At 60.5% G+C, this 16,164-nt stretch overlaps 1 long non-coding RNA gene across 1 annotated transcript in view; it reads right to left on the reverse strand.

Moving 5' to 3' along the window:
- Positions 1 to 11,071, reverse strand: part of LOC111813504 — a 26,809-nt gene extending 15,738 nt beyond the window's left edge. The window contains exons 1-2 of the long non-coding RNA XR_002818743.1: positions 10,797 to 11,071; positions 8,444 to 8,518 (exon numbers count right to left, since the gene is read on the reverse strand). This is a non-coding gene — a long non-coding RNA (uncharacterized LOC111813504). The remainder of the gene's footprint in view (positions 1 to 8,443; positions 8,519 to 10,796) is intronic.
- Positions 11,072 to 16,164: the final 5,093 nt, after the last annotated feature.

Genomic DNA, 16,164 nt, shown 5'->3' on the forward strand with positions numbered 1-16,164 from the left:
GGCTGTTACTGTGGTGGTTCACCACAAGCAACCCTGAACTCCTTGGGGGCCCAGGGTAGCCCTAAACACCATGGCTGTTGCCTCCTGTGGTTCCCCCCATGCCCTGGGGTGCCCATCCAAGTCACCCAGTTAGGAGGACGCTGAGGCTGGGGCAGCCCAGGCCAGGTCCACCCACCCTGCAAGCCAGCCTCCCCCCACCGGCCCATCCAGGGACAGTCCTGGTCATTCTCTTCCAACAAGCTGTCAACACACTGGTTTGAGGCTGAAAGGGGTTAGCTACAGGCTGTGGCCCTGAGAGAATCGGGAGCTGTGTCCACAGCTGTGCCCCTGGGGCCCCTGGGGGCTTTCCAGACCTTGTGGTCACCAGCCTTGCTTGGGTACTGCTTTGGTGGGCAGAGACCTCTGACCCATGGATCTCACCCACCATCAGGGCTGCCCAGGGACAGCTCCATTGCTCCTCCAAAATTGCTTATGAGGTTTCCTTTGAGAAAGGCCAAGATCCTAACATCCCATAAGCCACCTAAAGTTCCTCCGTGGCCCGCGGGCCGCATGCTCCAAAGAGCACAACTTCCCAAAGACCACTGAGCCTCTCTCAGGCTCAGGAACCTGCCGTAGCCCGCAGCTGTCCTGTCCTCTCCCCAGCCCCTGGATCCTCTCAAGCTGCTGCTCTGCTAAGCCCTACACAGCCCTTATTACATGGGTCGCTCCTGTGTGGGCCACCCTGCTGTGGGTCCTCCAAGCCACAGGACTGCAGAGACCTCCAGGCAGCAGCAGAATGACCCCCACTGAACCCCTGTGCTCACTAGAAATGCACTTGCCAAGCAAGGGCACGGGCAGCTCCGGGCTGCTGCTGGTGCCCCAGGTCTTGGTGCCAGGCCTGGCAGAAAAATGCCCAAGTGTGGCTGAGGAGTGTAGCATTTCCGGGGCAGCAGGGCTGCGCTGGGTCCTGGGGTTTGGCTGCCTTGGAAACTCTATCTTCACTGGGGTGCCAAAGAGAACAAGGCAGCAGTTACTACTGTTTGTGCATTTTATGAACCAAATGGTTAAATGAGTGTTAAAACATCTGCTGATGGAGTCATCCCACACGGGGAAGTACACTCAGCGTTTTTAAGCAGCAACTGATACTAGACACAGATAATCGCTGCTGAAAACACCGAAGCCCTGTTCCAATCAATGGAAAATTAGGTGCTGTGAAAATGTGGTGTGTGTCCAATTAGCTATAATTGGAGCAGACAGTGATATAGACAAAGACTGTAACAGGCAGTGTGCCCCGGGACCCCCTCCCTGAGGGGTCAGCCTCACCCCAGAAGCCCCGTGGGGTGGCCACGTGGTGGGGTAGGAGGCCAGCCACCACCTCCTCCTGGAGCACTCCTGCATGTGTTAAGGACCCTGCTGGAACAGCTGTGCCAGCTGTCCTCAGGCCTGACTTCTGGGGCAGAGGGTGACTCCCAGCTGGGAGTTCTTGGGGCCTCCATGGCCTCACCGAGTCTTGGGAAGTGTGGAGGGCAACGGCTCATGGGTCAGGTGGCCATGTGCATGATGCCAGCCCGTGGGGCCTGTGGCCCCTGCCACCCCACGGCCTGTCACGGCTTGGCAGGGGCCCCTGGCCACTTGTCCCTCTGGACTAAGACGGCACTCACAATGCCTACCTAGGACATTGGAGACGGAAAACACTTTGGCCAGAAGCCGTGGACGCCCCAGCAGCAGAAGCTGTCACTTGCCCCAGCACACTGAGCACCTCATGGCCAGCATCCTCTGTAAAGATATGACACCAAACAACTTCTTACTGAAGGACAGTCCGCAGCGGTCACACCTGCAGCCAAAGCTACTGCCCTCAGAGGCCACAGAGCAGAGCCAACTACACCCTAGACCATCATCATCACAGAGACCTAGGGCCTGGGCAAAGGTAGGGGGTGGGTACCCTCCACCCTGCCCCTCCAGCCCCGTCCACTCCCGCACAGCAGGGCAGGGCAGGCAGGCTCCCCAAGCTCCTCCTGCCCCGGGGGACATCACCAAAGACTATATGGATGCATTCCTTTTTTTTTTTTTTTTAAACTACGTAGCTTTAAAAATTTAAGCATCAAAACCTAATACTTCTCCATGCAGCAGCATGACCTATTAGCCCTCCAACTCACCATGAAATTAATTTTTAATTATAAATTTTGGTTAATTATTAAAATAGCCAAGAATCATAGCTAGCCCATGGGTTGTAGCAACCTTGCATGGGCTGTCCTACAGGAGGCTTCTGAGGCTTCCACTTGGAGTGGCTAGACCCCACGGGGCAAGCTCCAGAGAGACCCTGACTCCCAGCGCAAGCAGCCCCATTCCTTAGAACCAGGAGTGCTGACTCAGCCAATTGCCAACAAGCCCCGTCCAGTTCAAATCCATAACTTTTCTGTCTGTTTAAAAAAAATGTATTTTTTCTCAACACTGATAAAAGTTTAATACAGAGTGGCCCAGGTTTTTAATAAACTTGTCAACAAAAGAGCATGGCAAATTGATAGGGCCCTTCCTGGAGATAAATTTTGCCTCAAATAGACCCACAGAGCAGGGGGCAGGGCGAGGAGAGGCAGGACCCGAAGGGGCGCGCTGTTGTTTCGCTGTTCTTTGCAAAAAAACAGCAAGACGGATCTCTGTGTCTCCTTATCTCAAAGACAGAGCCGGCATGCACACTGATTTCATGGCAGAAAGAAGGTGCCGCAGCTGAGGATGTGATCACAGAGCCCTGAGGTCACGAGGAGGAGGGGCAGGGCCAGAGCACAGAGGCCAGTGATGTGTCCCCAAGTGAGAAGAGCCACTTGCCACGGATGGCACAGGCAGGCACGGGGCCACCTGGGGGCACCCTGCACCCATCCACCTGCAGAAAGGGACCCACAGCCCCCAGAGCTGAGCCCAGGGATGGGGGCAGATAAATGTGCAGAGGGCCCTGTGGCCCTGCGGTGCCAACCATGCACATACCAGCCTCTGACTTCTGCTGTGGAATTCCCAGCCCCGCCTCTGCGAGGCTGTGCTTAAGGGCACCACATGGAGACCCCTGCACCCTCACTTAAGGCCATCTGGTCCATGGGGCTCTGCAGGTGCTTGAAAAGCCACTGTTAGAGACTCACTCGCTGAGCTGAAGGTGAGCCACAGAGCTTGCCTCGGAAGGAGCTCAAAGCATGCCGCAGTGGCCTGTGCAGGAGGGAGCACCCAGAGACAGATGGGGCTGTGGGGTCCCTACTTCTCCTTTAGTGGGCAAAGGCCCTGCTGTGCTCTTGCGACAGCACCACAGCCAGCAGCCAGGTCCCACCGAGACCCAGCACCCAGAAAGGCATGTGAGAAGGGGGCTCAGATGCCAGCTCAGAGCCTTGCCCAGGCCAAAGCTGCCGCTGCCCACCACAAGCACCCCGGGGAGGGGTGGGGCTCAGGGGCAGCCTAGGGCTATGGCCCCAAGTCACCTGAGCTCAGCCACTCAGCCCCTCCACGGAACAGCTGAGCGTGTGGACTATTTATACTAGTCGTGGCTAGCAGGGAGATGCACACGGCCCTGTGGCCATATCTGGGCATGACTAAGGGCACACAGGCTTGCCAGGGGCACAGGACCCAGGCGGCACATCTGCCCTGGGTGTCCTTCAGCCTCACAAAGTCCCCACAGGCCCCTCATGACAGGCTCCAGGACAGCTGCCATTGCTCCTCCCTGCAGTTAAAAATACCCCGGGTTACTGTCCCTCTTCCCAGAATCCGCCCTCCAAGCATGTGTGCACACACACACACCTGGACGCGCATCTGTCAGCCCAGCCCAGGCCTCACAGATCCTGCCCCAAGCCAGGGTTTGTCCTCTAGGGGAAGGACCCCAGACGCTCCACCACTTTGGGGGACCACCTCCTAGCTGCGAGAGCGACTCCTCCGTGCAGCACTCCTGCAGGGGCTTCTGTCCCTGCTCTCCACCTGGTGGGCTCAGCGATCTGCGAGGCTCTGTCTCCCCCTTTGCTGCAGCTGCACCCAGCCAGGGTAGCCCGCTTGGAGGAAGGCAGAGCTGGCCGAAGCAACTGTGCCTCGCCAAGCCTGGGGAGTCGGCCTGGTTTCCCAGCCTCTGCGGAGGCCTTGATGTGCTGTGTGGAGCTGGCTGCGAGCTGCTGGCGGTGGCCTCCCAGCCCTGCCCTTGAGGCGCGTGGCCCTGCATGCGCCTACAGCTGCGCTGCAGCACCCAGCAGCCTCCAGCAGCAACCGGCCCCACTCCTGCAGCGGCTACTGCAGCTCCCACCCTCCCCACCCTCACGGCACGGCTTGCCCAGGGTCAACTGGCCTGGGACAGGGATCACTGACAGCAGTCCTCACGGGATGCTGGGGAACCTCCCAGCCCAAGCTCTGGCCAGCCAGGAGCTAGGCCCAGGAAAGGGCAGACTGCAGCCTGCAGGACCTGCTGGCCTTGCCCCTTCCCCTTCCACCTGCTCCTGGTGGGATGCAGCCAGGACCCCAGGCACAGAAGCTGGTGGGCAAGGCCAGGTCCCTCAGAAAGCCATGTGCTGAGGGCCCCCAGTCATCCCTAGGGGACACTGTGCTCCCAGAACAGGCCTGGTCTCCCTGAGGAGGTGTCCTGCTCTTGGGCACCCATGGCTGGGAGCTGGGCAGCAGTGTCAGAGGGCTTCAGCAGACAGACATGCACAGCAGTGTAAGCGGGTACAAGTTCCTCCGATTGCTGGCTTACCCTTCTGGCTAAGGTGGCAGCAACTGGTGCAGTTCTACCGCCCTGCCCACCCTCCCGCCTTCCTGGCCCAAAAGGCCCCTCCTGGCCAGTATCTTTTCCGCCATGCCCTAGCCTAAAGATTACTTAACTTCTCTCTTTTTTAAATTAGTGCATGGGGGGTACGCAATTCAAGCTATGTTCACTTTGACTTGGCTGCAGCAGCTAAAACACCCGTCCTGTGGTCAGTCTAATCATGCTTAATAACAGGTGATTCTTCAACACGATGTTTTTCATGTGAGGTTGACAGTGCTAGATGAGATCGCTGAGCCTCCCGCTATGAACGCTCTTACCAGGCCCACCCCCGCTTCGAAACGCTCATGCTATAAATGCTTTATTGCACTTGATGTATTAAATTCGAGTCGCTGGCACCCCCCACCCTTTAGAAGGACTGCCACAGCTTAGTGGGCCACCTAGCTACAAGAACACGAGGGACTTGTCAGACCTGTGCCTTGCCCACACGGCAGCTCCTGGCTGTCTGCAGAGTGCTGCAGCCTCCCGGGAGGCCCGCTCCTCTCTCAGAACTGGTCGTCCTCACATGCCGAAGCTCTATGCGGAATGGAGCATAGCTGAGTTTGGGGGCACAGCACAGAGAGCCTCGCTGGTTTGCTGGCTGAGCCAAGGAGCTCTTGGAGCTACAGTTCCCCAGCAAGGTCCAGACCCAGTGTCTGAGTGCTGTGATCCCAACACTTCCAGAGGGTTCTGGAAAACTCAAGGGCTCCCGAGGGTGCGTCCCTGGCCTGGCGAGCGCAGAGAAAGCGGCGTGCGTTTTCTCATTACAGCTGCAAGCACCCCGGCCTCAGAGCTGGCAGGAGCATCCCAAGGGATAGAGCATCACCTCTGCCCCCCCAGTCCCCATACAGTCTCCTTTCTCCTCCAGAGTCCCCCCCATCCCTGGCATTATGCCTGGGTGGCGTCATCCTGGAAAAGTCCTGCGGAGGGCACAGGCTGCGCCTCTTCCCGTGCAGAGGCCCAATGGAACAAAGTCTTGGCATCCACGGCGTTGGTGCTGGGCCCTGCTTACAGAAGGACATGGAGGCTCTGCACAGGGTGCCCCAACCCTCAGGTCCTGAGTGTCCTCAGGGAAGCAGCCCATGGTGAGTGACACGTGCTGGAAGAGGGGCTTGGGCGTCCAGGGAGGAATGCAAGAGATGCTCATTTTTAATTCAGCAAGTCGAGACCAGAGGAGATTTATGGCCAGCAGGCCACGGCTCACTCCCTACGACCCCTCTAGCTTTACTGCTCAGTCAAACCTAATTCCAAAACACTAATGCTTTTATTTAAACACCACATCCTGCAATAAAGCTTTAATGTACGACAGACGCATCTCGCGGAAGTCAGTGGTATGTCTGTGGCCGCCCGCGGCCCCAGTGGCTGCATGCTGCGCTACTTCCCTCCCTGTGGCCGGAGCTGGAAGCGTGTAGGGCAGATGACCTTCCAGCGGTGCAGGGCACTGACTCTTCTGGAGACACTGGCCAGAAGGGAAGCAGTGAGCAAGGACAGCGCTACCTTCTCACGGCCACGCCCACCACCAGCACCACAGGGCAGAGGTCACAAGCAAACACAGCCTCTGAAGAGGACTTAGAGATTGGAAGGGACTTGCACTAGGGAGGCCAGCACCTCAATGAGTCACCTTGAGACTCCCCAGGCAGGGGAGCCTCCCGCAAGCTCAGACTGCCCTGGTGCCTTGGTCCTGGGATCCTTGGAATGGCTACCCCCATGCCCAGTGCTTGCAGCAGCTGATGCAGGGGGCCTGCCTGCCTCTCCCGATCACACTGCCACCGAGGTCGGGGGCAGGACAGGCAGCTGCACCTGCCACACACAACCACAGCCATGCTAGGGCTGGAAAGCAGTGCTAACACAGGCAGGAAGGGTCCCAGGCTGTGGAGGGGGTGGTCTGTGTGGCGGCCTCCACTTTGAAACCCAGAAATGAACCACGGTTGCCCCACCAGCCCAGCAAGGCCGCCCAGACGGCCTCAGAGCACTCTGCCCTTCTCTGGCCCGAGAAGGTCCAGCCCTGTGGAAAAGGCTTCCCAGTTTCAACCTGTCCTCACCGCCTGGGACTCACAGGATGTCAGCTCAGCCTTTCCCCCAGTGAGACAGGCTGGCGCCAAAGCAGGCAGGACGGTGGGCTGGAGCAGGAGTCCTGGCCCACACGCGGCTTTCTGCAGAAACCTCACCAGCCTTCACCACAAAGGCACTTTTGGATTTGATGGAAAAGAAAAAGCAATGTTGGCTGGCTGCAGGCAGGACAGAATGAGTCCAGAGATCTGGCAAGTTCAAATCACCCCAGGCCTCCAGAGCACGCTGTGGGCCCAGGGTGGGCAGGTTCAGCCCCTTTGTCTTAATCACCATGGTGGTCAAGGCTCTGCGGGGAGAGGAGGGTCCTGGGGCCACTCCTGGGCTGGCAGAGGCTCCGTGTGGGGCTCTCTGGCCCCTTGGCCCTCCACCTGTGCAGCCACGGAGCCCGGATGGCAACCAGGAGGCATTGCTTCCTCCAGGGCGTCCCCATACGGACAGAGGTGGCTTTTCTGCTTCGCACCCCACATCTCACTCCTCCTTTGGGGAGCCCCTGTTCTTCCTGCACCTCTTACAGGCTCCTGCCCCTGACCACACATGGTCCTGTCAGCTGTCGAATGGCCTCTTTCGGGATGGCAGAAGTGCAGCCTCCGGAGCTGCCACCACCCTAGTCTCCAAGCCAAGACCCCGTGGCCCCCGGCCCCCGCCAACTGTACACAGGACCCCACGCCTGCCCCAGGCCATCTCCCCTCTGCCGCAGTCAGCACACTGAATATTTAATGTCTGATGAGCACTTCCACCTGCTGACACAGGCAAAGTGACAGAACAATGCCGGCAGGGACACGGATGTCCCGCCGCCAGGCAGCCTCGCCCAGCCCTAGCCTGGCCGCAGCCTGTCTCTTGGTTCCCCTGAGCCTGGGCAGCTGGCCGAGGGCTGGGCTGCTCCTCGGAATGGCGACAGCGTCCCTGGCCTGAAATACATACTTCTTTACATTCCATAGCTTAGCAGGTCCACATGGGCATATAAAGAAGTATGTTTCCCAAGCAGGTCATTCAGTAGCCAGGTGTGTGGCCTGGGAAGCAGCGGCAGGAGCCAGCCCCACTCCAGAGAGAAGGAGAAGGCCGCAGCGCCTACCCCATCCCACACCCTGAGCCCTCTGGGCCGGGTCAGGACACCCTTTCTTCCATCACCAACTTGCACTACACGCCTGTCTGTCTCTCTCTCACTTACATGTACACACACACACACACACACACACACACACACCCCGCAGACCAGAAAGTGTCAAGAATCCAATAACCTTCCCAAACAGTTGCTCACTTAGGCATCAGAAGAACAAGACAAGACTTCCTGCGCTCATCCCAGAGGTGGGAGTGTCGTCCACTGCCCAGATTTCAGAGGCAGCACCACGCTCACTCTCCTCTGGGCCTCCTGTCCCTGCCAAGGGCAGTGGAGACCGAGAGAAGCGGTAGGACCTCGGGAATAGCTGGGTGCTCCCAGCAGCGTGGGCCTGCCACCCTCAAGGGCCAGTGACCTTCTCCAGGAGCTGGACAACTCCGCTCTCTGTGCTTGCCAGGGAAGCGCTTATCCCACTGAGCCATCTCCCTGACCCCCAACTCCACTCTCTGTGGATGCATGAGGAGCCCTCCCACTGGGGGAGGCAGCCTGAATGGCCCCAGAAGTGAGCTGGGAAGCCTTACCTGGGCGGCTGTCAGCTTCATGAGCAGATCCCTGGTGAATCCTGCCTTCCCAGATGAAAGTCCCCAGGAGGAGGGCTTGGTGTCTTTCTTGAAGATGTCAGTGAGAAAGACAGTCATCCATGGACTTCATGTCCCCGGAAATGGGCTTCTGAGAGGCGACCACTCCTGGCCACTGGAGAGCACCTTGCTCTGGCCCCGCCTCCTTGGGCTCTCCTTCCCTCTCTCCTGCACCCTCAATCCCCTCCTGGCTTCTTGGGGAGCTGCTTGTGCCCTGTGGTGCAGCGAGGCCTCCCTGAATGGTGGTGAGCAGGCAGCCCAGCCCAGTGCCCAGGGCCCAGCACACCGCACAGCAGCCCTGCAGGGCCAGCCCCTCGCCTGGCCTTTGGGCCCGCCCAGCCTCCAGCAGCCCCCATCAGTACCAGCTGACATGGGCTACAGTGCCAGTCCCAGCCTCAGCAGGGCCCGCCTTCCTGGTTCTGAGTTCCCCATTCATACCAGCTTCTAATGTACCCATTAAAGAGAGTTTAAGTAAACTTAACAAGTACAAGTAGAGCCCTTCAGAATCCAGAATCACATCAGTATTTTCCCATTGCATTTTGAAATCTCTCTGGGAGTGAAAGAGAATCCCATCTCCCCTGTTAACTTCCACACCCAGTGAGGAGCTGGCACTCTGGAAAATATGAAGAGGTCAATGGGACCTTACAGTTAGAGAGGCCACCCTCAGTCTGGAGGAAGAGGAGGAGGAGAAAGCCTGAGGGGCTTGAAGGCCTCAACACCGCCCCGCCCGCCCGGGTGAGGCCTGCAGGTGAGCTGCAGGAGCCTGGGAGGAGAGTGTCAGGTCAGGTGCCCGTGCAGAGGCAGAGCGAGGACAGGCTGCAGGCTGCAGGGAGCAGGCCAGCACAAACAGGATTTGCTGAGTGGGAGGGTCCAGCTGGGCCCCCAGCCTGGTGTGGGGCTGAAGGGTGGCCCTGGGACCCAAAAGGATGTCCAGTTCTCCCTTGTCAGCAAGATGATGTCCGGCATGACCTGACTGCCCCCACCCCTGTGAGACTGCAGCCCAGAGGGTGTCCGGACTCCCTGTCCTGGAGCCAGGGCACCGCAAAGCCCGCAGCGTGCAGAGGCACCTGAGCACATCTTCCAGGTCCCTGGGCTGTGGGGACTGCGGCAGGTAGGGCTGGCGTGAGTCCCCCAGGGAGGCGTGTGGGGTGCGGCAAGGTACCCCACACAGGAAGGGGCTTCCGGGCAGAAGAGCGAATCTGGTGTCCCTTTCCCACGTGGCTGCTGTCATTTCTCATTTCCATGTAGCCAAGGATAGGAAAGGGCAACAGAGACTGCCCAGCTCCCATCTTCCTGGGGTGCCCCTGGCTGCCATGAGCTGCTGCCCTGACCCAGAGAGCCTCGGAATGGGTCACGGAAGGGAGAAGGCAGCCCCCACCTCCCAGCCTCCCTCCAGGTTCAAGCCCACGCCCCAGCCCTAGGCGTTCATTCCGGGGGCACCAGGGGGTCAAGCAGAAACTGGGGGGTGGGTGTGCAAAGGGCAGGAGAGTCAGCGCAAACCACCCTGAGTCCACAAGCGCTGCTGCCCACTCACAAATGAAGCAGCCACTTCCCCAAAAGTTTTCCACCTGAGCAGAAGAGCAGCATCAGCGGCCTCCTGGCAGACCTCAGCAGGGAGGGCTGTGCCCCACCCCGCCCCCTCGCACCTGCTCCCGCCCAGCCATGCGGAAGCCATGCTTCCTCGCAGGGCTGCCACGAACCCAGACCCAGACTGCCCTCCGGAGCCCCCGGCCCCAGCCACGAGTGCACTTCCCTGGGAACGCTGGGCTCAGGCACCTTCTGGACCCCGAGGCCTGGGAGAGCCCCGGAAATCCCGAGCCCCAATCAGGATTAGCCTGCCGGCCTTGCTCGGGGATCCCCGCCCCCACTGGACCCTCCGCGGTCAATGCTGCAAGTTCCAAGGTAAGTTTAGCCACGGTCCAAGCCCTGGGGCTTTGCTGCAGTCAAATGAGCTCCCCTGTCCCCCACCATCCCGACCCCCCGCCCCCAAGCTACGACCCCTATCCACGCTTGCAGCACCAGGCACCGGGGGCGGCTGGTTCCTTGTGCAGAGCCCGCATGTCAAAGTTCCCGCATCCCGGCTGGACTCGCCCGCCCAGCCCTGCCGGCTGCTGGCTCTGCAGTTTTCCGAATGTGGCTGGTGCCACGCGCCAAGAGAAAACTCCAGGCACAGCGTCCGAGCCTCTCGGCGCCAGCACCCACCTTGCCGGCGGGCACACCCCCACCGCAGCACGGGCAAGTTTACAGGGACCACCCCAGAGGGCGGGTGACTGCAGCCGTGGGCTGGGGGACTCACCGGGAGCCCGGGCGCCCTCGGGCTGGGCTGGTGACCGCGGCGGCGGCAGCAGTGGCTGCGGGCGCAGGGTCGCGGCTCCCCGGGAGATGCTGCAGCGGCAGCAGCGCCTGCCGCCTCCTCCCGGAGCCGATTGCGAACGCAGGGGTGGGGGCGGGCCGAGCTCCCGCGTCCGCACTTGGGGGGAGGCAGAGAGAGAAAGAAGACACCAGCACCCCATCTCCGCACCCCTGCCCCCCACCCCTCCTGCAGCAGCGCAGACTTAGCAGAGCAGGGAGCTCCTGAGAGAGAGGGAGGGAGGAAGAGAGGGAGGGGGGAGAGAGGGGGGAGAGACAGAGAGCGAGAGATCCTTTGAGAGAGAGAGAGAGAGAGAGAGAGAGAGAGAGAGAGAGAGAGAGAGAGAGAGAGAGAGAAGGCGCTGATGCAGAGTTCAGGAAGGAGCGGCAGCAGCCTGGCCGCTGCACACCTTGCGCTCGGGGCGCATCTGCAGGAAGCTCCTGCACCCCCAGCCCGGCCGGCCGGCACAAGGTAGAGGTCAGGGCGGAACAAAAGGGAAGGCCCGCGGGTGTGCGCGCTCGCACATGCACGCGGCCCCACATGCGGAGACTCAGCCGGCGGGGGGCGGGGAGGGGCAGGGCCTGACCCAGCGGCCAGGGCGGTGCGGGATCAGAGGCAGCCTCACCTTGGCAGCTCTTATATACCCAGCCAAGCATCCCAAACACGCGGCCCGGCCAAGTGGCCCCCCTCGGGCTGTGCTCCCTGACCATATTTAGTCAAGCAGGGGAAAAAATAGCCTGTCAGCTGGGCCGAGGCCGGCCTGGCAACCAGAAGCAGGGTGGGAGCCCCAGCCCATTGACGGTGTCCCTGTCCTCGGCCCAGGCAGCCCGGTCTCCCTCCTGCCCTCCCTAACAAGCCTCCCACCGGTTGTCCCTACCTTGTAATCCCCCCGCTATTTTTAGCGCAGCCCAGAGGCGCCTCCTCAGCATCGGGGCAGCAGCCTCCCAGGCCGTGCCAGCCATTCCTTGGGTGCCCTGGGAGACCCGGGCACTCCAGGGTGCAGGCCAGGGAGGGGCGCTGCCTCCCTCTGCACCCGTGGCCTCTGCATGCTGAACTCAGCCTGGGCCCCCATGGTCCCCACAGCTTTGCTTTTTTGTGGCAGTGGAGCAGACCCCCAGTAATTAGCTCTGCCAGTCACCTTGGTGGGTGACTTGCTGGTCTCCTCTCCACTGGTCCTCACCATCAGGGCCTTGAGGCTGGGAGACCCCAAGTCCAAGTGAGCGCCCATCCTGGAGCTGAATGAATTATGTAATGGGCAGTGCCAGAACCCCCCCCCCCGCCTGCACTCAGGCACAGGGGCCCATCCTCTACCCTCAGGCTGTGTGGCACTGAGCAGAACTTCTGCCCCTCTGCAGACTCCCCAAGACCGCAAAGCGTGACAACAGTAGATGGAGTGACATGGGGATCCACTTGTGGAAGGTCAGTAGCAGGCTCAGGGAGAGGACACCAAGCCTTGCCGGGCATCCAGCCTCACCCAGAGTATGGGCATGGAGAGGCCCACTTGCCCCTGACACCACCTGCAAAGCTCTCCCTCCTGCACTGCCAAGCTGCTCCTGCTGTCTGGGCAGGCAGGCGTCATCCAGCCTCCAAGCGAGCTTGCTGGCAGGGAACCCCAGGGGACGCCTGAGGGGACCTTGTGTGGGGCTGCAGTTCCAGGTCCCCTTCCTGTAAGAGGATGCTGCCTGAGGCCAAGTCTGCAGAGGCACAGAAAGCAGAGCTGGGCAGTTCCGTGTGGTTACCACGCAGGCAGCCTCTTGAAACGCATGGGCGTAGCACAGACCTGGCTTCGTCTGACTCCTGTCCCCTTGGTGGCCATGTGTGGCTCGTGGCTGTCGTGCTGGACAAAGGTTGAACAAATGCACTGAGTGCAAGATCTGCTGTAAGGGTGGCCCCAGGGGAGGCCCTGCAAGAAGCTGGGGTGCAGAACATGCAGGGCCCGGGTGGCCTTGAGGACAAAGCCAGCAGAAATAGGAGGAAGCGCCCCCAGGCCAAACCTACCCACCACAGCGGCCTAGAAGGGTGAGGCTGGAGGGCAGGGCAGACAGCAGGGCAGGTGCAGAGCAGCCGTGACATGGTGACATGGGTGTGGCGACAGGCTGCTGGCCCGGGCCTGGGGCACGAACATCTTGAATGAAGAGGGCCAGCCCTCCACCCCATGGCCACACTCTGAGAGTCACTGTGGAACCCAACAGCACCAGCTGAGTCTGAGAGGCCCCAGGCTGCTTCTGGACATGGCTGGTCAGAGGGGCTGAGGTCAGGTGGGAGGCTGCCCTGTTCCTATTTGCCCACAAGATTCACTGGAGAAGAGAAAGAGGGCACCAGGGATGGGACTAGATCCTGGGAAGGAGAGAGGAAGTCAGAGCTGACACCAAGGAGCTCTCCAGGCCCATTTTGCAGGTGAAAACACTGAGGGCCAGGAAGGTATAGTCCACTCCCAGAATGTACCACTGAGTAGGAAATGCCAGCTCAGTTCCCCGCCCCTTGTCTTCCTGCCTCCCAGAGCCCTGCCCTTTCACCAGGTCTGGAGTCGGCCCCGTGCCCAGGACCCAGCCACACAGAGCAGACTTGGAAATCAGGAAGTGAGAGGAGAAAGGGAGTCTGCGCCTGGAGGTGAGGAGCCAGCTTGCCCTCGCGCTGTGGGGGGACTTCCACCCTTCCCACCTAGGAATGGGTTTTCTGGGTGACTGGATGAGGCCAGCTCCAGTCCAAGGGCCTCTGGAATTAGGGAAGTGAGCTGTGTCCCTTGTCCTCACCTCCCAGTGCAGGGACTTCACAGTGGTGGATAAGAGGGGTGCAGGGCACCAGCAGCTCATGAGCAGCTTCCCAGAAGCCAAGGCTGGCGATGGAGCCGCAGCTTCTGCCAGCGAACGTCCACACCACCCTGGACCATGTGGCCTTGAGTGGCCCCAGACCCTCCTGAGCTGATAGTGGGGAGGTGTCTGCAGCACAGCCCACATGAAGTGCCTGTCATAAGTGCCTCACGGGGCACTGCAGGGGCCAGACCGGCATCAGCAAGCCATGGTCAAGGCTCTGGGCTCTTGTGGAAGAAGCCCAGGTGGCAGCCAGGGGCTCTGCCACTCAGTGCCTGCTTGCTGTCCTGGCATGGGCAGCACAAGCTAGGAGGCAGCCACCTCACCAGGCTTCAGTGGGGATTGGAGCAAGCTTCCAGAGTACAGCTATGGATGGCCCAATTAGGCTCAGCCCCCGTTACCCTGTTGTCACAGGTCCCCTCCTGATGGGATTCCTGTAAGTGGCATTGTCAGGGGGAGGCCCCAGAAAGCATCGCCTTCTTGCGCCCCTCAGTTCCCCCGTACATGTTTCTGGTGCTCCAGAGACTGAATGAATGAATGACCCAAAGAGCTAGCTGATAAATCCACTGACCACAAGAGACGAAGGCCAAGAGCAGCACGTGGTGGGGGAGGGGCTCTGGCTGCAGCCCTGCAACCAGAGCCCTGCTAAGGCATGTGCAGCTTTGGGGCTTGGAGCTTATGTGGGCAAGCGCGGCAGGCAAGTGCCCCTGGAGGTCAGCACAACAGAGGATAGGGACACCCCTTCCAGCATGTCCACCCCTCCGGGGGTCACTGGCAACCACGGGGAGTGACAGTCCTGCCAGCAGCGGCTGTGGTAGGAGGCATCTCTTTCAAGACAGCTGCCCCACACCTGGGAAGTCACTGGTCACCCACAGTGAGGCCCCCAGCAGCTCCACGCTCCATCCTGCTGTTGGTGGTGTTACCCCAGGCCAGTGTCACCCGTGTTGTTTTACACCTTGATGGGTCAGCCGTGACCTTGGTCAAGGTGACTTCGCTCACCTCCACTGAGGACAGGATGTGAGCCGGCACCTGATTTGTCGCTCCCAGGAAATCTACTGACATCGCCCTCAAAGTCAAGCGGTGAGACTCAGCAGGCGACTTCTTTGGGACTGGCCCCGTAATCATGTGGGATGGGGTAGCCATGAACACTCGCTCTCAAACAGGACAGGCCCTTCTCATCTCTCTCCCAGGCACCCCTTCCCTGCTGCCTGGTCCCACACAGAGCCTCCGCTTCACTCCCACCCCTGACCACCCTGCCAGGGAAGGCACTGGGGAAAAGTGGGGTGGCCCTCCACAGACCCCACCCCCCACCCCGGGCACATGCCCGCGTGAATGGGTGTGCTACTCACAGTGGCCAGCCAGAGGACGCAACCTGAGTGCCCACCCACTGAGGGGGACAGACACACACAGCGCATTCATGCAGCACAACAGTTTGGGGCCATAAAATCCATGAAGCCGCAGCACGCGCTACAACACAGACGCATCTTGAAACCTGCTGCCAAGTGAAAGATGCATCCGTGCCCATGAGATGTCCGGCACAGGCAGGCCGGCAGAGGCGGGCAGGCTGGCCCCCGGGCCTAGGGCAGGGGATAGGAGGCGACTAGCCCTTGGCATTCAGGTCTTCCCTGGGGTGAGAATGCTCTGGGCCTACACAGAGGTGTGGGTGTGCAACACCGCAGGGGACCGAATGCCCTGGACTGTGCGCTTCAGAACGGTTCGTTTTTATCTTATGTGAATTCCACTTCCAACTGAAAACAAAAAATAAGCCAGTCACAGAGCGCAGCTTCCCTACACCTGGACTCGGGGCTGCCCAGTCCCGACTCCAAGGCCCCAGGTGCTGCTTTCTTGGGGTCTCGCCCGGAGCCACAGCCAGATCTGCTGGGGAGAATTTTGATGCACATTTCAGGCTGCCGCTAGCCCCAAGGGCTGCTGGCGCCCTGTCTGGGTGGCGGGCAGGACGTCCCCCTCCCCCAGGATGCCCACGTCCGGAGCAAGGACCTGACTGCAGCACCTTCCCTGGCCAGCAGGCTGTGCAGACCAAGTTAAAGACCCTGAGATGGGTGGCATCCCAGACCCCATCGTCACGGGGTTCCTACAGAGGGCGTCAGAGGTGGGGGTGTACCGTTAGCATGGAAGATGGAAGAGAGGGCCACCCCTCCAAGGCCAGGAAAGACAGGATGTGGCCTCTGCTTCTCAGCTCGAAGGGATCAGCCCTGCCTAGGCCTTGGCAGTCGATTCTGACGTCCAGATCTGCAAGAAAGTCAGTGTGTGTATTTAAGCCACCAAATGCGTGGCCGTTTGTCACTGGCCGTGGGACATTCATTTCCTGCCGACGGCCCCCTGCCAGCCTGGATCCTGCTGCCCAGTGAGCCTCAGCTGAGCTCCCGGTGAGCTGGGCAGGGAGCTGTGGGCAGGGGAGGTGACAGCTCGTGCAAGGGAAGGTGTGGAAGTCCAGGTCTCCAGGGAGGAGCACACAGGATACACAGCCACTTCCAGGGGCATAC

Source organism: Octodon degus, unplaced genomic scaffold (genome assembly GCF_000260255.1).
Source record: "Octodon degus isolate 3935 unplaced genomic scaffold, OctDeg1.0 scaffold00194, whole genome shotgun sequence".
NCBI lineage: Eukaryota > Metazoa > Chordata > Mammalia > Rodentia > Octodontidae > Octodon > Octodon degus.